At 44.9% G+C, this 6,000-nt stretch overlaps 1 protein-coding gene across 1 annotated transcript in view; it reads right to left on the reverse strand.

Moving 5' to 3' along the window:
* The window catches only part of PSMD14 (proteasome 26S subunit, non-ATPase 14), a 46,623-nt gene extending 42,095 nt beyond the window's left edge, over nucleotides 1-4,528 (reverse strand). The window contains exon 1 of the mRNA XM_021399090.1: nucleotides 4,278-4,528. The gene's annotated coding sequence lies outside the window, so the exon portion shown is untranslated. The remainder of the gene's footprint in view (nucleotides 1-4,277) is intronic.

The raw sequence follows: 6,000 nt of genomic DNA on the forward strand, positions 1-6,000 counted from the left end.
AGGGTAGGAAATACTAATGACATTCTCCTCGTTTCAAAAAGGAAGAGCGATTACAGTTAGCGCAAAGTCTGTCATTAATGAGCAGCATTAGTGCTGGTTTATGGGCAGCTCTCTGTCACAGAACACTACTGTAAAACAGAGAAAATTCAGACATCAAGAAGTATAGATACCAATTCACATTTTCAAAAGCATATTTTAACTAGATCTTCCACTTCAAACACAACCCAATAATATCCAATTCAACAGAAAACCAGCTCAGCAGCACCAGAATGCAGCTTATGCTTCTGTCCCGATACCCACTGCCTGCTTTGTCCTCTCGCTTCTCCCCTGGTGGATACACACAGCACAATAACACACAGCTGAAAGTTCTCCCATCTCTGCTGACAAATGCAAAAGGCTGGTGTTGATTACACACCTACCTGCATTTTCTTCATATTTTATACTCATAAAAGAAATATATAAATAAAAACAGAGAAAAGTAAACAGACAATTGACAGCATCTCTCATTCCCTTCCTTTCCAAGGACAGAAAAAAGTACTTCAGTAATCACAGAATCATTATGGCTGGAAAAGACCTCTAAGAACATCCAGTCCAACTGTCCACCTACTATCAATATTGCCCAATAAACCATGTTCCTTAGTACATACTTCTTGAACACCTCCAGGGACAGTGGCATCACCGCCTCCCTGGGCAGCCTGTTCCAGTGCCTCACCACTTTCAGAGAAATTTTTCCTAATATCCAATCTGAGTGCAACTTGAGGCTTTTATCCCCAGTCCTATTGCTGTTACCCAGGAGAAAAGGCCGACCCCCACCTCACCACAACTTCCTTTCAAGGAGTTGAGGAGAACAAAGAGGTCTCCCCTGAGCCTCCTCTTCTGCAGACTGAACAATCCCAGCTCCCTCAGTCACTCCTCACAAGGCCTGTGCTCCAGACCCCACATCAGCTCTGTTGCCTTTCTCTGAACGTGCTCCAGGGCCTCACTGTCCTCCTCGTAGTGAGGGCCCAAAACTGAACACAGTACTCAAGATGAAGCCTCACTAGAACTGAGTACAGAGGGATGATCACTTCCATGCTCCTGCTGGCTGCACAATTTCTTATTCAAGCCAAGACGCCATTGGCCTTCTTGGCCACCTAGGTACACTGCTGGCTCATGTTCAGCCAAGCATTGACCAGGTACCCCCAAGGTCTGTTTCCTCTATACAGTCTTCCAGCCACTCCGCCCCAAGCCTGTAGTGTTGCCTGCGGTTGTTGTGACCAAAGTGCAGGACCCAGCACTTGGTCTTGTTGAGCTTTATCCCGTTGGCTTCAGCCCAGCAATCCAGCCTGTCCGGATCCCTCTGAAGGGCCTTGCTAGCCTCAGGCAGATCGACACTTCCACCCAACTAGGTGTCTGTCACCTGTAAACTTACTGAAGGTGCACTCAATCCCCTCATCCAGATCATCAATAAAGATATTGAACAGGACAGAACCCAGTTCCAACCCCTGGGGAATACAACTTGTGACCAGACATCAGCTGGATTTAACTTCAACCAACACCATCCTCTAGCTCTGGACAATATTTCTTTGTTTGCTAGGTTGAGTTAACATTCTCTGATTAAAACAAAGCTTTAAGGAAGTGAGTTCACATATCAAATAGCTACAGAAAGTTGCAAAAAGCCAGCTGTAAATATCATAAACCTGCATTTTGATGTTCTACAGGATTTGAATAACATTCATTCATCAGTGAAGCTATCAGCAAGCACAGTGATCTCAAAAAAAAAAAAAAAGTGAAACAGCTTCTCTGCTTGTATAGGTCCATGACTGAAACATCTCAGCTAAAAGTTTTAACTCTTGGCTGGTACTGAGGGGGGGGGAAATAGTAATAGTTAAAAAAAAATGTCTCCACTATTGGAATTCTCTTTCAGCTGTGTTGGCCTCAAAGGGAAATCTGTGCACCTTAATACTGCACTGCAGATATACACAAAGCATCTCAGAATTGAACTAAAAGTAGACATTTTTAAAAACCCATGTCTAATATTTGTTCATAATACTAGTATTTAATAACTCTAATAAGAGCTTAAATTTGGAGAACTCTGTCTTACCATTCACTTTTTGATTATGATTTTCATAAATGTTTACTTAAATCCCGACTTTCAGTAACTAAAACATTTTTCCTTCTGCAATACAGGGAAGAAGTTATACAAATGCATTATGCAGATGTGTGTATAGAGGGTTATACAGGCATAAACCCATGGATACTGTACTTGTACTTAGCATATTTCAGCACACATTTCGAAATGAACTTGAAAGCATCTTAAATTGATGAATCTCTTCGCATGAGTTCCATACTACAGTGAATTCATTTTTATTTGGTACTAACAATCCGTGGTGTGACTCCTCAGTGAAAGAAGATTCTACCAGATTGAGAAGTCTAGACAAAACAAATAAACAGGCTATCAGAGAGCCCTAACAGCAGCGACAACATTGGGCTAGGCTCAGGCGACAAGAACTTACTCCAGTCTGAAATTGCTACACTGACTAACTTTGTGCAAGTAATATCCTCTCTGGTAACTATGTTTTTCCACCTGCTGCAGGAGGATTACAAGACTGAGTTTTGTATAAGCACTTTCAGATCTCCTGTTGAGAAGCCCTACAACAGCAGACAGATTAACAATTTTAGTAACAGTAAAAAAGTGGTTTAACGTTTTTGCTGCAAATATAACACAAGAAGCTGCTATAAAGGTAAAAACAGTTAAGGAACTGCATCTTGCAGAGAAGCATCCTTTCACCCAGAAAAGAACGAAAATGCAATGCAGGTGAAATCAATAAATACGGAATGAAAGTAGAACTTCAACCAGAACAGGGGTTTCACATGTGCGTGTGGGGGGGAAAGAAAGAAAGCTTCCTACGCATTTTGAATGAAAATGGAAAAAAAAAAAAAACTATTGCAGACAATTCTCAGTTATTTGTTCATTAAAGATCAATGGACCAGTACCAGACTAAAGCAGACAGGTTGGGTCCCCTGAATTTGCTTTTGGATTTCAGAAGTACAGCAAACATGTCTGATTCTCCCACACCATTGCTAAGCAGTAGTTCGAGAGGTAATCCAGACTGAAGCCAAATGCTCTACCCCTGAGTACATCAAGTTACAAGTTTACAAGTACATCAAGTACAAGTTAGCAGTTAAGAGAACAGTCATTAGCAAACTGCATCATCCTAAAATGAACTTTTTAACTTTAAGCTGCACATAGGTAACGAGCTCCTCTAAACTCTGCAGTAGAGAGAGCAGACACACAGCTGTTCTGGAACAGTTCCTGCCTACCAAGTAATCACCACATAGTCTCCTACTGTTCAAAACAGCCAAACTATCTGTCCTTCTCAGTCATCCTAGGTGTAGGCTTATCCCAGAGGACAGGGTACAAACGAAGCTTGCTTAAATCTTTTCCTTGCTTCCACAGAAAAAGCTCTCAGCCATAGCTCTTCTCAGCAAAAGCTCCATCCAACTGCACTGCACTGCCTGCGAGGTACACCCTGGAGACATGCTGGGAGCACTAAGCTTTTAAGATTCGCGCAAACCTGTAGGGCTGTTCAGATTGCCTGGTACCCTTTCGGCTATCTGTAGTTTTCAAATACATTTTATAAAGCTCAAAAAAAGAAACATCTACCTCAGTCCCTGCCATCCTGTCGGACTTGCTTGCTGTAACAAAAACAAATACCTCTTTAAGTGATGACCTCAGCGCACACTCAGCTCTGTCAGCTGTTTACAAGCACCGAGCTACGTCACTTAAGTTCTACGAACACTGAGCTCTGCTACATACAAGGAACAGCGCTGCTGCTTGCGATGGTGTTTCGGTTCCTACTCATTCCCATTTCCCCCAGCCCGGTGCGGACATTTCTTCTCCCCGCCTTCAGCCCCTTCAGCAGCAGAGCTTCGGCACACGAGATCCCTGACAGACGCCCATCTCTGCCCCTAGAAGCTCCGCGCCGAGGCAGCGGCCAGCGATGCAGAGAGGGTGCTGCCTAAGGGAAAGAGGCGGAGGGGCTGCGCTGCCTGGCCCCGTGGGGACCGAGGCCCGGCTCGGCCGCTCCAACGCAGCTCCCCGAGGCGCCTCCCGCCAGGGCCCGGCCGCCTCCCCTCCCGGCGTTCCGCCCGGCCGCAGCCTCGCGTGAGGAAGGCCCTCGTCGTCCTGTCCGCCGCTCGAGCCCTCTCCCGCCGCCACGCAGAGGGCTCCTCACAGCCAGGCGAGGCCTCAGACGCCTCTCTGAGGAGAACAGGCCGCCCCACTGGACCCTCACCTCCGTCCAGAGCCCACTCCAACCACGCCGCCTCGACTCGGGCCGCCGTGAATCAGCCGGATCTCATTCAAAGCCGGTCCGCCCAGGCCCCTGCTAGTGCTTCCGGGTTCAAAGGGCGCGCGGCGGGGACTTCCGGTCCCAGAGTCGGGGTGGGGGGGCAGGAAGCCATGGCAACGCGGTTTGCCTGGAAACGGCGCGTGCCGCAGGCGGGAGCGTGCTAAGCGGCCGTGCGCGCTAGTAGCTGCGGCCGTTCAAACGCCGTCCGGCCCCGACCGTTAAGCCACCTCTCCTGTGGCGTGGGGCGCGCGGGCGAGACGTGAGAGGGAGTTGTGGGCCTGAGACCACTGAGAGAAGTCCGGAAGGTCCCTCAGGTGCCACAGTCGCACTCGTGTTGCCCGTTATTCTGTCCACCTACAAATCCACATCTGTCACAAAGTTACCTGGAGCTCTTGGAGCAGAGACGTTCAGAAGGACGCGGTCCCTAGGTGACACTGACTGGAAAGCAGCACGTGCTGAAGTGAAGCGCTCGGACTGCTTTCTTTGAAGTACATTACGCTTGTCTCTAGCTCAGAGCCCAGTTGTGTCCAGCTGGCACCCATGTGCAGATAACCACCAAATAGGATGGCTATATGTTCCACAAATGCATCATCAAATAAAAAAGAGAATGATTAATAGGAACATCACATGTAAGCATCTCAAAAGCGATGTCATGAGAATTAAGAGGATTTAGAGGAAAGTAATAAAGTGGTCATATGTATGAAAAATCACGTGCAGAAATGGACAAGAGTGGAATGGTAACAATTTTTTCCATGCAAAGAAGACAAATTTGAGATAAGATGAAAGTATGTATGCTAGTGAATGATGTGGAGGAAACAAACTGGATTTTTCAGTTACCCTTATGGTACACAGGAGAAAAACAAACAAACAACAAAAATTGGTTAATTAAAAGAGGAAAAATACCAGGCTCGTGAAATAATTCTTCAGACAATATGTGACTGTTCTGGATCTAAGTGTCTCAGGAACTTACTATGACTAGAACAATACTTTTTTTAAGGTGCATATTTATGTATAGTTACTAAAATATTATGAATATTTTAGAAATAATCGAACAACCGAAGAACCTAAAAAGCAATTTCTTGCGTTCCCACAATGAATGATCAAGAACAACATTGCGGTTTGGTTCTGAAAGCTGCTTTAAGGATTGAGAATGTGAAATTAGAAGATGGTCAGCACTTTACGCTCACAGATGGTTGCGTGGAAGCAAGTGCAAAGGTACTGTGTTATAAATTACACTGAAATAACCTCAGTCAGATACAGTTACCCCTTCCATGACACATTAGCCGCTTTTGAAATCTTAGGGTTTTATGCTGCAATGTGTAAAATGAATGAAAAGAGAGAAAAACTCAATTAACATTAAATACCTACTATTCTGCTCTTTAAGAGGGGCATTCTTTCTGAAAAACATTATTCCTATAATAGTCTCTTCCATCTCTTTTCAGATCTTCGCTAGGCTGAGAGACTTGCTAGAGTTAAAATTCCCCAAATATTTTTAAGAAGATAAAGGATTTAAATGTAATTTATACCATGAATCTGTCATCTCTATTACGTGCTATTAAGACAAAACCTGTTAGTGCGTTTTGTCATTGCAATCACAGCCAGGTTATTCAGAAAAAAAAAAAAAAAAGGGAGAGTGTATGTGTGTGTTTGTGTGATTATCTCATAC

This window comes from Numida meleagris, chromosome 5, assembly GCF_002078875.1.
Source record: "Numida meleagris isolate 19003 breed g44 Domestic line chromosome 5, NumMel1.0, whole genome shotgun sequence".
Taxonomy (NCBI): domain Eukaryota; kingdom Metazoa; phylum Chordata; class Aves; order Galliformes; family Numididae; genus Numida; species Numida meleagris.